Source organism: Eubalaena glacialis, chromosome 3 (assembly GCF_028564815.1).
Source record: "Eubalaena glacialis isolate mEubGla1 chromosome 3, mEubGla1.1.hap2.+ XY, whole genome shotgun sequence".
Taxonomy (NCBI): Eukaryota; Metazoa; Chordata; class Mammalia; order Artiodactyla; family Balaenidae; genus Eubalaena; species Eubalaena glacialis.
Genome location: NC_083718.1, coordinates 88,128,831 through 88,146,939, shown reverse-complemented (window position 1 = coordinate 88,146,939; position 18,109 = coordinate 88,128,831). Strand labels below are relative to the sequence as shown.

The 18,109-nt window shown below is 45.2% G+C and overlaps 3 non-coding genes across 3 annotated transcripts; 1 reads left to right on the top strand and 2 right to left on the bottom strand.

Annotated features, from left to right (window-relative positions):
- The first annotated feature begins 12,209 nt into the window (after nucleotides 1-12,209).
- Nucleotides 12,210-12,373, top strand: LOC133089275 (U1 spliceosomal RNA). The gene has a single exon (XR_009700650.1). It is a non-coding gene; the product is annotated as a U1 spliceosomal RNA (small nuclear RNA).
- A 1,933-nt stretch (nucleotides 12,374-14,306) lies between these two features.
- Nucleotides 14,307-14,380, bottom strand: TRNAN-GUU (transfer RNA asparagine (anticodon GUU)). The gene has a single exon. It is a non-coding gene; the product is annotated as a tRNA-Asn (tRNA).
- A 2,085-nt stretch (nucleotides 14,381-16,465) lies between these two features.
- TRNAQ-CUG (transfer RNA glutamine (anticodon CUG)) lies at nucleotides 16,466-16,537 on the bottom strand. Its single transcript has one exon. It is a non-coding gene; the product is annotated as a tRNA-Gln (tRNA).
- Nucleotides 16,538-18,109: the final 1,572 nt, after the last annotated feature.

The following is an 18,109-nucleotide window of genomic DNA, read 5'->3' as shown; positions in this document are numbered from 1 at the left end:
GAAAATCAAGTTTACACCCAGAGTGATTACTATTTTCTGCCTACAGCTAGATATAAAAGTTAAATTTTAAATGGAACAGAAATTGAAGAAAACAATCTTTATCTCAACATTCTTAAGAGAATGTTAAGAATATATACAGTCTGCATTTTCAAAATCCCAGGATTTTTTGAAAATTCAAGTTAGAAAGATTAAATGTAAACATAAATGTTCCCAATTTTATGTGAGAAGCACAAAGCCCTTTTGGAAAGGGCATGATAAATTAACAGTGACATTCTTTTTCATAAAATCATATTCTCCTGGTAATATTTTTTAGTTTATATTTTAAATGAATGTGTAGGTGATGAAAAACCTTAAACATTAGTGCCTCTTATGTAATGCAGACTTTCAACTGGACAATATTATTATCCCATTTGAAAATCTGAATTTATCATATTATATAGCCATTTATTCTCTCCTAAATCAAGCATGCTAAAAAAGCAGACTCTGGAGACAGGAGAAGCAAGAAGAACAACAATCTCACAGCCTTCAGGATGAAAAGCACAATCACAGAAAGACAGACAAAATGAAAAGGCAGAAGACTATGTCCCAGATGAACGAACAGGATAAAACCCCAGAAAAACAACTAAATGAAGTGGAGAGAGGCAAGCTTCCAGAAAAAGAATTCAGAACGATGATAGTGAAGATGATCCAGGACTTCGGAAAAAGAATGGAGGAAAAGACTGAGAAGATGCAAGAAACGTTTAACAAAGACCTAGAAGAATTAAAGAACAAAACCCAGAGATTAACAATACAATAACTGAAATGAAAAATACACTAGAAGGAATCAATAGCAGAATAACTGAGGCAGAAGAACGGATAAGTGACCTGGAAGACAGAAAGGTGGAATTCACTGCCACAGAACAGAATAAAGAGAAAAGAATGAAAAGAAATGAAGACAGCCTAAGAGACCTCTGGGACAACATTAAACACAACAACATTCACATTATAGGGGTCCCAGAAGGAGAAGAGAGAGAGAAAGGACCTGAGAAAATATTTGAAGAGATTACAGTCAAAAACTTCCCTAACATGGGAAGGGAAATAGCCACCCAAGTCCAGGAAGGACAGAGAGTTCCAGGCAGGATAAACCGAAGGAGAAACATGCCAACACACAAAGTAATCAAATTGACAAAAATTAAAGGTAAAGAAAAATTATTGAAAGCAACAAGGGAAAAATGACAAATAACATACAAAGGAACTCCCATAAGGTTAACAGCTGATTTCTCAGCAGAAACTCTACAAGCCAGAAGGGAGTGGCATGATATATTTAAAGTGATGAAAGGGAGGAAACTACAACCAAGATTACTCTACCCAGCAAGAATCTCATTCAGATTTGATGGATAAATCAAAAGCTTTACAGACAAGCAAAAGCTAAGGGAATTCAGCACCACCAAACCAGCTCTACAACAAATGCTAAAGGAACTTCTCTAAGTGGGAAACACAAGAGAAGAAAAGGACCTGCAAAAACAAACCCATAACAATTAAGAACATGGTAATAGGAACATACATATTGATAATTAACTTAAACGTGAATGGATTAAATGCTCCAACCGAAAGACACAGGCTCACTGAATGGATACAGAAACAAGACCCATATATATGCTGTCTACATGAGACCCACTTCAGACCTAGGGACACATACAGACTGAAAGTGAGGGGATGGAAAAAGATATTCCATGCAAATGGAAATCAAAAGAAAGCTGGAGTAGCAATACTCATATCAGATAAAATAGACTTTAAAATAAAGAATGTTACAGGAGACAAGGAAGGACACTACATGATGATCAAGGGATCAATCTAAGAAGAAGATATAACAATTGTAAATATATATGCACCCAACATAGGAGCACCTGAATACATAAGGCAAATGCTAACAGCTATAAAAGAGGAAATTGACAGTAACACAGTAATAGTGGGGGACTTTAACACCTCACTTACACCAATGGACAGATCATCCAAACAGAAAATTAATAAGGAAATACAAGCTTTAAATGACACAATAGACCAGATAGATTTAATTGATATTTATAGGACATTCCATTCAAAACAGCAGATTACACTTTCTTCTCAAGTGCGCACAGAACATTCTCCAGGGTAGATCACATCTTGGGTTACAAATCAAGCCTCAGTAAATTTAAGAAAATTGAAATCATATCAAGCATCTTTTCTGACTACAACGCTATGAGATGAGAAATCAATTACAGGGAAAAACACGTAAAAAACACAAACACATGGAGGCGAAACAATACGTTACTAAATAACCAAGAGATCACTGAAGAAATCAACGAGGAAATCAAAAAATACCTAGAGACAAATGACAATGAAAACACGACGATCCAAAACCTATGGGATGCAGCGAAAGCAGTTCTAAGAACGAAGTATATAGCAATACAAGCCTACCTCAAGAAACAAGAAAAATCTCAAATAAACAATCTAACCTTACACCTAAAGGAATTAGAGAAAGAAGAACAAACAAAACCCAAAGTTAGTAGAAGGAATGAAATCTGAAAGATCAGAGCACAAATAAATGAAACAGAAACAAAGAAAACAATACGAAAGATCAATAAAACTAAAAGCTGGTTCTTTGAGAAGATAAACAAAACTGATAAACCTTTAGCCAGACTCATCAAAAAAAGAGGGAGATGACTGAAATCAATAAAATTAGAAACGAAAAAGGAGAAGTTACAACAGACACCGCAGAAATACAAAGCATCCTAAGAGACTACTACAGGCAACTCTATGATAATAAAATGGCCAACCTGGAAGAAATGGACGAATTCTTAGAAAGGTATAACCTTCCAAGACTGAAGCAGGAAGAAATAGAAAATATGAACAGACCAATCACAAGTAATGAAATTGAAACTGTGATTAAAAATCTTCCAACAAACAAAAGTCCAGGACCAGATGGCTTCACGGGTGAATTCTATCAAACATTTAGAGAAGAGCTAACACCCATCCTTCTCAAACTCTTCCAAAAAATTGCAGAGGAAGGCACACTCCCAAACTCATTGTATGAGGCCACCATCACCCTGACACCAAAACCAAACAAAGATACTACAAAAAAAAGAAAATTACAGACCAATATCACTGATGAACATAGATGCAAAAATCCTCAACAAAATACTAGCAAACAGAATCCAACAACACATTAAAAGGATCATACACCGTGATCAAGTGGGATTTATCCCAGTTATGAAAGGATTCTTCAATATACGCAAATCAATCAATGTGATACACCATATTAACAAATTGAAGAATAAAAACCATATGATCATCTCAATAGATGCAGAAAAAGCTTTTGACAAAATTCAACACCCATTTATGATAAAAACTCTCCAGAAAGTGGGCATAGAGGGAACCTACCTCAACATAATAAAGGCCATATACGACAAACCCACAGCAAACATCATTCTCAATGGTGAAAAACTGAAAGCATTTCCTCTAAGATCAGGAACAAGACAAGGATGTCCACTCTCACCACTATTATTCAACATAGTTTTGGAAGTCCTAGCCACAGCAATCAGAGAAGACAAAGAAATAAAAGGAATACAAATTGGAAAAGAAGAAGTAAAACTGTCACTGTTTGCAGATGACATGATACTATACATAGAGAATCCTAAAGATGCCACCAGGAAACTACTAGAGCTCATCAATGAATTTGGTAAAGTTGCAGGATACAAAATTAATGCACAGAAATCTCTTGCATTCCTATAAACTAATGATGAAAAATCTGAAAGAGAAATTAAGGAAACACCCCCATTTACCATTGCAACAAAAAGAATAAAATACCTAGGAATAAACCTACCTAGGGAGACAAAAGACCCGTATGCAGAAAACTATTATACACTGATGAAAGAAATTAAAGATGGTACAAACAGATGGAGAGATATACCATGTTCTTGGATTGGAAGAACCAATATTGTGAAAATGACTATACTACCTAAAGCAATCTACAGATTCAATGCAATCCCTATCAAATCACCAATGGCATTTTTTACAGAACTAGAACAAAAAACCTTAGAATATGTATGGAGACACAGAAGACCCCGAGTAGACAAAGCAGTCTTGAGGGAAAAAAACAGAGCAGGAGGAATCAGACTCCCTGACTTCAGACTATACTACAAAGCTACAGTGATCTAGACAGTATGGTACTGGCACAAAAACAGAAATGTAGATCAATGAAACAGGATAGAAAGCCCAGAGATAAACCCACGCACCTATGGTCAACTAATCTATGACAAAGGAGGCAAGGATATACAATGGAGAAAGGACAGTCTCTTAAATAAGTGGTGCTGGGAAAACTGGACAGCTACATGTAAAAGAATGAAATTAGAACACTCCCTAACACCATACACAAAAATAAACTCAAAATGGATTAGAGACCTAAATGTAAGACTGGGCACTATAAAACTCTTAGAAGAAAACATAGGAAGAACACTCTTTGACATAAATCACAGCAAGATCTTTTTAGATCCACCTCTTAGAGTAATGGAAATAAAAACAAAAATAAACAAATGGGACCTAATGAAACTTAAAAGCTTTTGCACAGCAAAGGAAACCATAAACAAGATGAAAAGACAGCCCTCAGAATGGGGGAAAATATTTGCAAACAAATCAATGGACAAAAGATTAATCTCCAAAATATATAAACAGCTCATGCAGCTCAATATTAAAATAACAAACAACCCAATCCAATAATGCGCAGAAGACCTAAATAGACATTTCTCCAAAGAAGACATGCAGATGGCCAAGAAGCACATGAAAAGCTGCTCAACATCACTAATTATTAGAGAAATGCAAATCAAAACTACAATGAGGTATCACCTCACACCAGTTAGAATGGGCAGCATCAGAATATCTATAAACAACAAATGCTGGAGAGGGTGTGGAGAAAAGGGAACCCTCTTGCACTGTTGGTGGGAATGTAAATTGATACAGTCACTATGGAGAACAGTATGGAGTTTCCTTAGAAAACTAAAAATAGAATTACCGTATGACCCAGCAATCCCACTACTGGGCACATACCCTGAGAAAACCATAATTCAAAAAAAGACATGAACCCCAATGTTCATTGCTGCACTATTTACAATAGCCAGGTCATGGAAGCAACCTAAATGCCCATCGACAGACAAATGGATAAAGAAGATGTGGTACATGTATAGAATGGAATATTGCTCAGCCATAAAAGGAATGAAATTGGGTCATTTGTAGAGACGTCGATGAATCTAGAGACTGTCATACAGAGTGAAGTAAGTCAGAAAGAGAAAAACAAATATCGTATATTACCGCATTTATGTGGAACCTAGAAAAATGGTACAGATGAACTGGTTTTGCAGGGCAGAAATTGAGACGCAGATGTAGAGAACAAATGTACGGACACCAAGGGGGAAAAGCCGTGGGGTGTGGTGGTGGTGGTGGTGGGATGAATTGGGAGGCTGGGATTGACATGTATACACTAATATGTATAAAATGGATAACTAATAAGAACCTGCTGTATAAAAAATAAAGTAAAATTCAAAAAAAAAATGTGTACAAAGAAATAAGATTTTCTTCCCCTACTTTGTTTCTAATTTCTGCACCAGTCCCTAGGCTGAGTGGGGAAGAATAGGAAAGACAAACTGCCCCTAAGAGCTCCCCTCACTGTCTAATGCTTGAAGTCTAAGTTTAAAAGAATGATTTACCCTCTTGTCATTTTGTGACAATCCCCTATCTAAAAATATTAAAGGGCAGTTCTTACTTTTAGAGTGCCTCAGAATCAGCTGTGGAGATTACAGAAGCTCCTTCCTGGGCTCCGATCCCCAGAGGTTTCATTGGCGTGGGGCCCTAGAGTCTGCATTTTTCACATAAACACAAACCACATGTTTCTGATGCGGGTGGGCTGCAGATTCCAGTTTAAAACTTATTGTTCTATAACACTGATTCGAACCTATAAATAAGTTTGTTTTCCTTTAATTAAGAATCTTTAATTGAAAAGTGTATAAGTCATACCACAAATTGACATAAAGATCTCAAAGCATTCCTTGGGAAAAGTCCTTAGTTATGTTCTTTTGCCTGCCAGAATTAAAATCAAGCACTCACTCCACAATTATTTCCCAGTAATGGTTGAAAAATTAAGCAACAACATGAACAAAAAACTCAACCATTGTCACCACCACCACCATCAATCACGAAAAGATCCATCAAAAGACTCATGCCTGAGGTAGACACATGCCCTCCTTTCGTAGTAGATGAAGTGACCTCGACTTCTGCTTTTACACTTGGTTGTTTAAGTATTTTCCATGAGTGCCTTTAGTTGTCACTACAGAGGAACTCACTGGCAGAATTAGCAGAATGGATGAAAAGTCAGCCAAACTATGAAGTATTACTTAAAGACAAAGTAGTAAAATTTGAGGACATCTTGCCCTGTGGTTATTCAAGCATCCCAGCAATTCTTCCTTCCTCCCTGTGCTGCCAGGGCTGGAAGGCACTGATGATGTAATCAGTAATCAATGGAGAACTCAAATATTACTTCTAAGAGCTTCATTTTATGGATGTAACATTTATGAAAACAACAGCATATGAATCCAGTAAATCTCAGACCTGGTCAGGATCAATTACTTTTAGGGAAAATTCCTAAAAGGCATTCTTGTGTTTCACCTTTGAAAAGTAGTTATTCACCCTAATAAAAAAAAAAGTTGCAAAAAATGTAACTTTGGAATGGAGGATTCTACAGTATTTAACTTTCCATAAATTATATTGTTTCCCTCTACATGTTAGAACCCATTCTTAAAAGCAAATGTGTCACCACCAATGTCTTCAATTTGCTGTAATTCCAATGAGAACCATCTTGGGTACACCTGTGCAGGAAACAGGGTGAGAGTTCTTTAGGGAAAAAAATGGAAAGGAAAAAAGATACCTAATGTAATGCTTCAAATATGTACCAATATCTCTTGACCTGTCAGCCTAAGACAGACAGACAACCTGCAGATTTATACAGGGTTCATTATGTCCCCCATCTTATTATTGCTAAGGTGAATGTGCTAGAGACTTATTGAATTGGTGTTCTATGTCTGCTGTAATAAGTGACTATGAGTTTAGTGGCTTAAAAAAAAACACATTTATTATATTACAGTTCTGTAGGTTAGGAGTCCAACAAAGGTCTCACTGGACTAAAATCAAGGGGTCAATAGGGCTGCCTTACCTTCTGGAGGCTCTAGGGGATAATTTGTTTCCTTGTCTTTTCTGAAAAGGTTTTAGAGGTCACCCACATTCCTTGGCTTGTGCCCTCTTTATCCATCTTTACAACCAGCAACAGCAGGTAGAGTCCTTCTCACTTTGCATCATCCTGACATTCTTTTCTGCTTCCCAATTTTAAGGTCCCATGTAATTACAGGGGGCCCATCTGAATAGTCCAGGATAATCGCCTCATCTCAAGGTCTTTATCCTAATCACAGCTGCAAAGTTTCCTTTTCTATCTGATGTAATATATTCACAGGTTTGGGGAATTACAACAGGGACAACCTAGAGGGGGCATTATTCTGCTGCTGAGAACACTACTAACTAAGGTGCCAACTAATATTGGAAGAAAGAAAAAAAAAACTTGTCTACTTTCAACAAAGTTTAGTAAAATTAAGACAGTATATGAAAGTGCAATGTAGAACAGCAAAGCAAGACAAAGTCAAGTCAGAACCCTAGAAACGCTCCATTGATGACCATACTATTGCACAAGAAATAGTCAGTTTAGATTAGGTTTCTTTTCCCAGATGTTGCTTCCCCACCCTCCCCCCAACCCCAGGTTGACTTTGATGGTGGAAATCTCATCCGAGACTAAGAGCCTGTGGTGGAGGAAGTGAAGGTGGTGGTGGAGTCGGTGCGGCTGGGACCCCACTAACTTCTGACTATGAACTTTCAGCTGGTCTCCATGGAACAGATGGGTTTTCTCAGACCTACCCTTGCGTAAACACCAGGCGGACAGTGGGGGATGCCATGCCCCTTCCCTTGGAACTTGCCTTGTAAAGAAGGCAGGCACCAAGATATTAACTTGTCTGGAATCTTGTGGACCAGATGTCAGCAATCCATGTCCAGAGGTTCCTGACTTTTGGTCACACATCCCCAGGGTCGGCCTAAGGCCCGTGCTGCCTGGGTTGGCTGTGGAGGATGAGCTCCTGAGGCAGAGCCACCTTGCTCTGTCTCCTCCAAACCAGGTTCTGACCAGAGAGAAATGTATTCGTGTTTCTCAGGCTGGTGGAAAATACTCCCTCATCGTCCTCTCGGACTGGGGCAGCCCCTTCCCATGTTGGCCTGCTTTGTGGGGGGAAGGGATGGGGAGGATGGGAGCAAGAGGAGTGGGGACAAGGAGGAGGGGTGGGAACAAAATAAGCCTGGGGAGAAGATAGGGGAGGACGGCGAGGAAGGAGAAGGCGGAAGCTGAGGAAGAATAAGGAGGACGATGACCAGAGCGTGAATGCCATGGAGGTTCTAGCCTCTGGTCCCAGAATGGCAGCTGCCCTCTCTTGAACTTCCCCTGACCTCATGCTGGACACACACACACCCCAGCCTCCTCTCTCATCCTCCAAACTCCTTTAGTCACAGAAGAACAGCCTCTCAGCACCTGCCCCCTCACGTGCCCTGATTCTGGGGATTCTTTCCTTTTTCCCTAGGTTTCCCCAGAGCTAGGCACAGATTCCTCACCAGCAGCCAAACCCTGGTCTGTGGTTCTGGAGAGTCCAAAGCACGGAAATCTCTTGTGAGAAAAGGAAATGCAGGCCACGTGGGGTCATGGGGGCACTCTGCAGAATCTCAGTCCAGCTGTCCAAGTCATGCTAGGTTGATATTTGGGAAGATGTCAAACTTGTTTAAAAAAAAAAAACTCTAAGAAGATCCTTGGTGCAGGTCATTGTTACATGGAGTAAATTACACTATGAAATCCTAAACTAAGTGATCAATCTTCATTCTTAAGTCACCGATTAGCCCTAACAAGGGCAAAACAGGTTGTGAGTACTAATTACAGGGAATGAACAAAACTGGGGCAGATCCCACAAAGGCCCAGGTAGGAGAAGCTGCTTGGGCCAATGGCTAAGTAACCTCCTGTATTAGTCAGCTTGGGCTGCCATAAAAAATTACCATAGACTGGGTGGCTTAACCATAAATCTGTTTTCACACATTCTGGAGGCTGGAAGTCCAAGATCAAGATTGATGTTCTCGCCAATTCAGTTTCCGATGCTAGCTCTCTTCATGGCTTGTAGATAGCAGATGCCTCGCTGGGTCCTCACATGGCCTTTTCTCCTTGCTTGAGCTGGGGTAGGGCAGGAGCCCAAGCTCTCTGGTATCTCCTCTTGTAAGGACACTAATCCTATCAGATCAGGGTCCCAAGGCTATGACCTCATTTAATCTTAATTACTTTCTTAAAGGCCCCTTCTCCAAATACAGCCCCACAGGGATTAGGGTTCAAGATATGAATTGGGGGGCGGGTGGTGGGACACATACATTCAATTCCTAACACCCTCCCCAGCCTCCTCCTCCCATGAAGGCATTTGCAGCTCTCAGCTCTGGTCCCTGGGAACTTCCCAGGCACTGGGTCCTCAGATTCCTCTCCCCACAGACTTTCTCCTTCTCTCTCTCTGACTCAAATGCCTCAACACAGGGCACAGCTGTTGACTGGCTGACACTCAAAGGCAGTGGACTGAGTTGCTTTCACCTGGCTGACTTTCAGAAGAGAGGGGCCACCACTGACTGATACGTTTGCAGAAATGTGTTCACTGAGGAGACTGGCTGTGGTGGCAGAATAATGTTTCCCCAAAGATGTCCACATCCTGGTCCCTGGAATTTGTGAACATGTTACTTGACATGGCAAAAGAGACTTTGCAGGTGTGATTAAATTAAGGACCTTGACATCTGGGGGGGTGGTGGTGGATTATCCTGGTGGGTCCAATGGAATCACAAGGGTCCATATAAGTGAAAGAGGGAGGAAGGAGAGTTGGTGTCAGAATAATATTTTGTGAGAACAACTTGATCAGCTGTGACTGGCTTTGAAGATGGAAGGGGGCTGTGAGAGTAGAATGTGAGCATCTTCTAGAGGCTGGAAAAGGCAAAGAAAGAGATTCTCCCTTAGAGCCTCCAGAAAGAACCTCAACTCCACTGTCACATTAATTTTAGCCCAGTGAGGTGCATCTTGGACTTCTGACCTCCAGAACCATAAGATAATAAATGCATGTTTTTACAAGCCACTAACTGTGTGGTAATGTGTTACAGTAGCAACAGGAAACTCCTACATTGGACATTGGTGGATAGAGAGGATTTAGAACCAGTTTTGGTGGCTATTTCTTACCATGGCTTTAGACCAATTACTCTACCCCCAGAAATATGAACTTTCAAACTTTTCAATTCTCAGTGGAGATAATGTAAATAATACTGGATGATGTACCCACCATCCCTGTATAAGAGGTTGAAACCCTCACCCTGTGCTCAGGGATAAACATCTAGTATGCTCTGAGGTTGGGTTGTGCGTGCGTGTATATTTGAGGCAGGGCTGCAGTGGCTTGGGCACTGGACTTATAATGTTCTCCACAGGGCTGGCTACAGGGTGCTGGGTACAGGGGGGGTCTTTTGCCATATCTAGGCCATCTACTATCTGAACCGCCTTCCTTTGTATGAGGAACTTCCCACATTCTGCAACTTGTAAGGATCACGTACTTGCTTTCTTAGTTTTCCTAGGGGCTAAGATGTGGGTCTATTACCAAGAGCTGGCCAATCCCCGTCAGCAACAACTACTCCAGCATTTGACAGGAGTTGAGAGACACAAGGAGTAGGCCCTGGGGAAATTTTTTCTGTCCCCTGCAACAGAAGAATCTCCCCACCTCAATATCCTTAGTTTAACACCGACCAGGTGCAGCAGAAGTCATGGAACCCTTGGAGGTGTCTAGTGTCCAGGGCCAGTAGTGTCACCCGTGCAAAGCTACAGGGTCTGTCACTCAGCAGGGGGCACTAGTGTCCTTCCCATTTGGTCTGTGTGCTCCCTTCCATTGGCCTTTCTTATTCCTGCCTGTTTGTACAGTCTAGTTCTCCAGTTTGCTGGAGATTCTCTGAGCTATTACTATCCCTGGAATAAAGCATATTTGAGATGAAATGAGCCAGAATTTATTTCTGATGGCTGCAGAGAGACAAAGGAGGGGAAAGGGGGAAAGCAGGGGGGAGGAAAGGAAGCTTCTTCCTGGAAGTTAGCTGGGTGCTGAGTTCCTTTGTTGTCGGCTCCAAGATTCTCCGGAAGAGTCAACTTCCCCCTTAAGCCAAAGGCACCCTCAAGGATCAAGTTACTCCGCTCCTTGCTCTCTGGTCTGAAAACACAAGTTGGCTGCTTTCTGCAGTCTCCCCCCTCCCCGCCCTCAGGTCTAACCCAGTCTTACCCAGTAAGAGAAAACAAACCAACCAAGCAACCTCACTCCTCAAGCAAACACGTCATCTGTCTATCCCTTATCTTGGTCATCAGCTTCATTTTCAGAATCTTCATTTCTTGTATTCTGTATGGTGGGGAAAGGAAAAACATGGTCCCTGGGATACCATGAGAATGTAGAAGGAAGGACGTGCACAGAAAATACACCGAGTAGCACTCTGAGATGTAACCCTAAATCTGTATGTTTATACACAAGACACATACATAAATATATACTTGTATCCATTGTTTTACAACTTCTTTATTACTTAAAAAATTTTTGGATCAGCGTAACACACGACCCCAGAATTCCTTTCCCAGTCGTGTAACGCAGGACAAAAGGTAAGAATTCGAGGAGAGTGGCAAAATCCGGCTGTATCTCAGATAAAGGATAAGTTACCTCCGCTTGGTGGGCTCCCGAAGTGGGTGGACATGGTGACGTCACTTCCCCCTTCAGCAGCCGGCCCTCCCATTGGTCATCTCGGCAGGGCGGGGACAGGGCGGGGGTTGGAGGAGAGGAGCCGCCTTAGAAGTCAGGAACGGGGCTTGGCTTATGTAAATCTTGCAGCGCAGGGGTACAATTCCCCGCGAGCCACTTCCCGGGCTGTGGAAGTTTTCCAGAGAAGTTGCTTGGATTTTATTAGAAGAGTCGTTTGGAGGGGCTGAGAGGCGTGGAAGGGGAGGGGGGGGCGGAGGGTGGGTAGGGAGCGTGTGTGTACAGTGCAGGAGTCTAAGGCTGTACGGGGGGGCGGGGAAAACGTGGTTCATACTTACCTGGCAGGGGAGATATCATGATCATGAAGGTGGTTTTCCCAGGATGAGGCTCACCCATTGCACTGGGGGTGTGCTGACGCCTGCGATTTCTCCAAATGGGAGAAACTTGACTGCAAAATTTGTGGTAGTGGGGGACTGCGTGCGCGCTTTCCCCCCGCAATGGCTGTTAAACAGTAAAATTAGTTTGTGTAAAATATGAAGTAAAGGAAACGTAAGGGTTGTGTACGTTCTGTTAAACTTTTTTCTCGTGTTTTGAAAATACCTTAAAAAAATTCCAGTTGTATGGGGTGGTGGATGTTAGTCGTACTGAGAAGAATCGCATATGAACTTTTCGTGCAATTGGGTTGGATGTTTGCAGATGCAAGTTTCGAAAAATTGCCTTACTACCTAAAAAATTCCTGCAAAAACTACTTTGTGTTTCTATAGATTTTCATTTTTCAATGTTAGGCTGTTGAACAACAAACAACTTCTGGGAACGGCGAACAAAAGATTTCCGGTGTTTGGCTCTCTGGGTTTTCCTGGTAGTGCAGTGATCAAGAATCCAGCAGCCTAGGCAGGAGACATGGGTGCGAGCCTAGCAGGAGTCCCCGTGTCGAAGCTATTGTAGTCTGCGGGCGGGAAAGACCTGTTTCGCAACAAGACATGCCACTGCGTTAAAAAGCACCGCGATGACTAATGGCCACCGCCACCGCTACTGCTTACCGCAAAAAGAGAAAAGCCCGCGTCGAGCAACAGAGACCCAAGGCAGGAGAAGATCAGTGAAAGTAATTTACTAAAAAAGACTGGGCGTCTGATGAAAAACTGTAGTGAATAATCCTTCACGGATGCGGAATTATGGGTCCAGTTTACTGCTTGGGGAGTTTCCAAGCGACGCACCCGAGGGCAAACGGAGCCCAGTGGACCTTGTTCAGTTAAGAACACGGAGCTTTACAGTGCAGGGAGGCCGGAGGAACTAGCGTCCACAGGACAGACTCACAGAGAAGAGAGAAATGCTGAAAGTAAAACAGAACTGCACAGGAGTTCTGTTAATCGTGCAGCACAGTACTGAGCAGTGCGGCCCTAGGAGGCAACTCCCCAAGGTCCGGAGAAATCTTTGACAAGAGACTCACACAGATAGTGCTTTCCCCAAGCAGATAGACTAAAAGGAAAAATAACAAGAAAAATCGTGATTCATGAGGGCAGGCGCTGGAGTACGCGGTAGTATCTTGCCTGAGTAGCGAAAACTAGTTAGCCCCAGACTGAGCGCTGCTCGGAACCACTTCGCAAATCATAAAAGCAAGACCAGAAACGATCACACTCTAAGTAATTTACTACATCCATGAACGAAGTTCAGCGTTTACAGGAACACACAACTGTCCAGTCTCCAACAAGGCAACAGTCACAGTGCGTGGCGTTCCATCAGCGATCTTGAGGTATCCAAAGAGGCAGGAGGAATGACCCATAATGCAGAGACACATCGGTCATTTGCAAATGACCCAGAGCTGATACAGATGTTAGAATCACCAGAGAAGGACATTAAAACATTTATTCCACCTGTATTCCGTAACTTCCAACAGTTAAATGTACACACGGGAAACATTAAAAAAAGACCCACTCTAACGTAAAGAGATGAAAACTACACCGTCTGTAAAGGAAACGTACTGCAAGGGATTAACAGCGAGCAATTCTAAAACGCAGAAGAAAAAATTTTGAATAGGAATTGCCTTGACTTCGCAGATCACTTGACGTAGAAAGCGACAGTCCCAAATGGAAGGGCGGCGGCGTCCTAAGATGGGGCGGTGGATACTCCGCGCGGGTGGTGCCATGGAGCGTGATTTCCGACGTCGCAGCTTGAGTAAGGGATTGCCGCCACCCGTGTGCGTCTGCCTTCATTCTCTGGCAGTTGTTCTGGAACGTACAAGGCAGATGACTTAGTGAGGGCAGCCCTCCACGTGGTGCAGAGAGACCAGGGGCACCAGGTAAAAACCGGGAGCAGGCCGAGATCAGCTGGGTGGAGATTCGGGGAGAGGAGCGCTGGGGAGGAACTGAAAGGGCAGACGCATAAAAGCGACAGCTGAGACCTCGCTCATCAGATTCCAAGAACCAAGTTCGTCCCTGGGTGGGCTCGAACCACCAACCTTTCGGTTAACAGCCGAACGCGCTAACCGATTGCGCCACAGAGACGAGCCGCTGCGAAACTTTCTTGTAACATCCTGGAATCAGAACGTATTCCCCGTCCCCTCCAACCCCAGCGGAAAAGAGATTCAAATGTCTCTATCTTGTCCAACCTCGCCGGCGCCGGAGACACTGAGCGTTGTCGTCGGGCATGTCCGGCCGTGGACACCGAGCTCGAGTGAGCTGGGGGCTCAGACGAAGCAACGCCGCGCCCACGACCATCCTCGCCTGCTCCTGGCCGCCTCGAAAGCGGCCCCTCTACACGAGACGACTGCCGCCTCTCTCGGGCTCAAGTCCTCCATTTCCCACTCGTGATCGGCCTCACCCGTCGCGCTCACCGCAAGTCCCCCTCCAGGCCCGGCTGGTCGTACGGGGGAAGGACAGCAACCGGCTGTGTCCCCACCGTTCTGCCCGCTCTGGGCGCCTCCAGAGAAGGGCTCCACGAGGCACGACCCGGAGTTTGCTCACCAGGCAGCCCCTCGCCCGGAGCAGGGCCTGGCATCCAGCAGGCGCCCAATAAATGCCTCGCGGAGGATGCATTCCGCCGCCGGGGCCAGGGGTGGGGGGTAGACCAAGAATTCTTATGCCACCTGTAAGGTTTTAGTCCTCGAGGAACCTGGATTTTTCAGATCAGCTGTTCTTCAAAACCTTTCTTCTAGCAGCTGATTTAGAACCAGATAAAAGTCCTAGAAAGGCCAGGAGGGCACCACCCCGACCGGCTCTGAACTCCCCACCCAAGGCGGTGCTGCGGCCTCAGCCTGCGGGCGCAGGTGTCGGGTCTGAGAGGCGTGAAGGAGGAAAGCTGCAAAGGCGAAAGACGGCTGCGCTAACGTGGATCCGACCACAGCTCCGTAGGTCCCCGGTGGAGCACAGTGGTCGTGGTGTGATTGGTGCGGTGATGGGAGCCTGGCTGCTTGGGTCTGAATTCGAATCCTAACGGAAAACGGGCTTCCGGTGCCTGATCACACCCGGCAACACCGTATGGTTCTACCTTTTGGACTTGGTGCCTTGCCCCCTACTGGCCACAGAGCAGGCGGGCGAGGTGGCGAGGCGCACACCTCACCGGAGGACTCCACGTTCTGAGGACGCCCAGACTCCGCCCGAGACCCCCAAGGCCTGGAGTCAGCATTCCCTCCAGCTGCGCCGTCGCTGACGCTCCCGGTGCCGCCCACCCTGAGGAGAGCGCCTGCGGCTCCAAGAACAACCTTCTCCTCTGTCTCGGAGCATTTGGCTGGGTTCATTTGTTACATTGTGTTTTCAATGTCTAGAGGCGACCTTTTAAAAATTAACTTTATAATGATTAAAAAAAATGAATGTGGTTCCCAACTCAAATCAAACCAAACAAGGCATATTCACTATAGTGTAGCCTTGACTATAAGATCTGCACGTGTCTCAAAGGCCTGGGTGGAGGTAGGTCAGGGATCCCTGGTCTCCCCAGACGCCGGAATCCGCAGCCCGGGCTCCTCTTTCTGGCTGAGCTTGGGATGAAAGGATGAGATTTCCTGGAGCCCAGGTTCAAATCTTAGCCTAATAGTGCCTTTTCGTGTCCAATGGAGACTTAGAAGCGAGAAATTCTGAATAAAATGGGAATAAACTGGAATAGGATCAATTAAAATTCTGAATAAAATAGGGCACCTGAATACAATACAGTACTTCCCATCCAGGTCTGGAACCCTCGACCCGAAAGCTAAGACGCTGTCACGCTGGCTGCTCAGCGACGTCACAGCCCCGCACTGCGACCATTTACTCACAGGGACAACCGCGCAGTTAGTTACAAGACGTGCGGGGCGAAGCCCCCTTGCGGGGCAGGACTCAGTGGGCGCAGCCTCTGCCTTTCGCCCCCGAGACCCAGGGTGACCCGACGAGCGGGTGGCACTGGCTCGGTCGCTGCGCCCCTGGGCGGCGGGGCCGGGGACTCCGATGGCCCGCGACGGGCAGAGTCGCCAGGGTCCAGCGGGGACGCCGCGGGCTCGTCCCCTCACCTGCCCGCCACGTCCGCGTGGAGCGCGCGGACCGCGCCTCTCGGGGACGCGGGAGCGGGAAAGCACGTCCCATCTGAGGAGTAAAAAATCCCCTTTTTCTAACTAAACAGAAAGGTCCCACCGAGATTTGAACTCGGATCGCTGGATTCAGAGTCCAGAGTGCTCACCATTACACCATGGAACCCTCTGCCGGCCGTGTCGCTGCTGCCGCCGCTGAGCCAGGCCGCTCACAGCCCCGCGGACCCAGGAGCGGCCTCCCGCCTGGCGCTCTCGTCACCCCGCCCCGAGCCCGCTCCCTCCGCGACGCCAGGAGGCGCCTGACTCGCCTGCCCTAGGCGGTCTCTTCAGGTTTGTTTGTCGTGGAATGAGATGAAATCCATTCGGGGTGAGCGACAGGGAAGGGCTTTTAGGGCTCCCCCAAATCCACCTGCTCTGCCGGCATTTCTAGAGTTTTCTGCCCTGAGGTAAAATTCCCTCGAGGAAAAAAAAAAGGTTCCTTTCCTCTTCTTTCCAAGTGTCCTCTTCCCGCTGCCCTGGGAGCTCTGAAGACCCTCAGAACAGCCCTTGGGACTTCGTGGGATTGCCTCCTCCTCCTCCTCCGCCTCCGATTCTACTCTCGAGAGCCCTCTCTCCTCCCTGCGTTCCTTGCTGTCGTCCTCCTCATCTTTCCCGCTTCCTGCATCTGCTTTGCTATCACTCGTCCTCACTTTCCCTGCGCCCGCCCCAGTACACAGCTCAGGCTATCAGAACATGGGGAAGAGCGGCCACAGTCTGACAGGAAGGTGAGGAACATTTTCCATCAACGCGAGAAGCCCGACTGCTTCTCGGGTCAGGACCCTTTAGGGGACTTTGCTCGAGGGAGTGGCTGAGCGTCCATAACCAGTGCTCGAGGCCTTTTGCCCGCCCGGGACCACCCTGGAGCCGGGGTGACTCCAAGATGAAGAACTCTGGGTTCGGCGCAGCTCCTGGGTGATTGGTCAAATGCCACGAAAGTGAACCGTCAGCACTCGTCTCCTTTAGGCCTTCAATTGGGACAAATCAGTGGCTCATATCGCCCCCTCGTGGCTACATCCGGTACCGCGCACAATGATGGGGTGCAGTAGATACCAGAAAATTCAAAGAACGCTGGGCGATACTCAGGACCTTGAAATTAAAAGTCCGACGAACTACCGACTAAAATAGATTCATGGAGGGAAAAAAGCATGCTCCTCCCTTTTGGCTACAAGCGGGGCTTGAAAAAGCAACTTTCTAATGTTTTAGGATGAAAGATGTTTTAGAAGAAAGATGAATGGGTCATATAGAACCTCCCACCTTCCGCAGCCAGCCTTCTCATTTTAAAATTTCCAGTATCCCAGAGACTCTGCCGCAGGTCTCCCGCCACCATCTGTGCACAACCCAACATCTGAGCGTCTGGACACTCAACTCTTGAGTATAGAGTGGGATCTTACACTCATTGTGTGGGAACGGAGAGAAGAAGAGAAAAGGTTTTGCCCCTTAGACTGAGGTATATTAGTCAGATTCAGTGGGGAATTATAAATGAGCCAGAGCTATGGTTTATGTCCTGTTAACAGCGGTTACTCTTAGGGAAGTTAGTGTGGAGAAGAATTGAAATTTTTCCTTGTACATTCTTTTATCATGTAACTTACAAAGAATATATACAGGTGTCGCTTGGGTCTAAGAAAGAAAGGAAAAGAAAAAATGAAAGAAAGATGCTTCAGATGCCAGTGCAGAGGCAATTTAATTGGGGAGGGGGAAG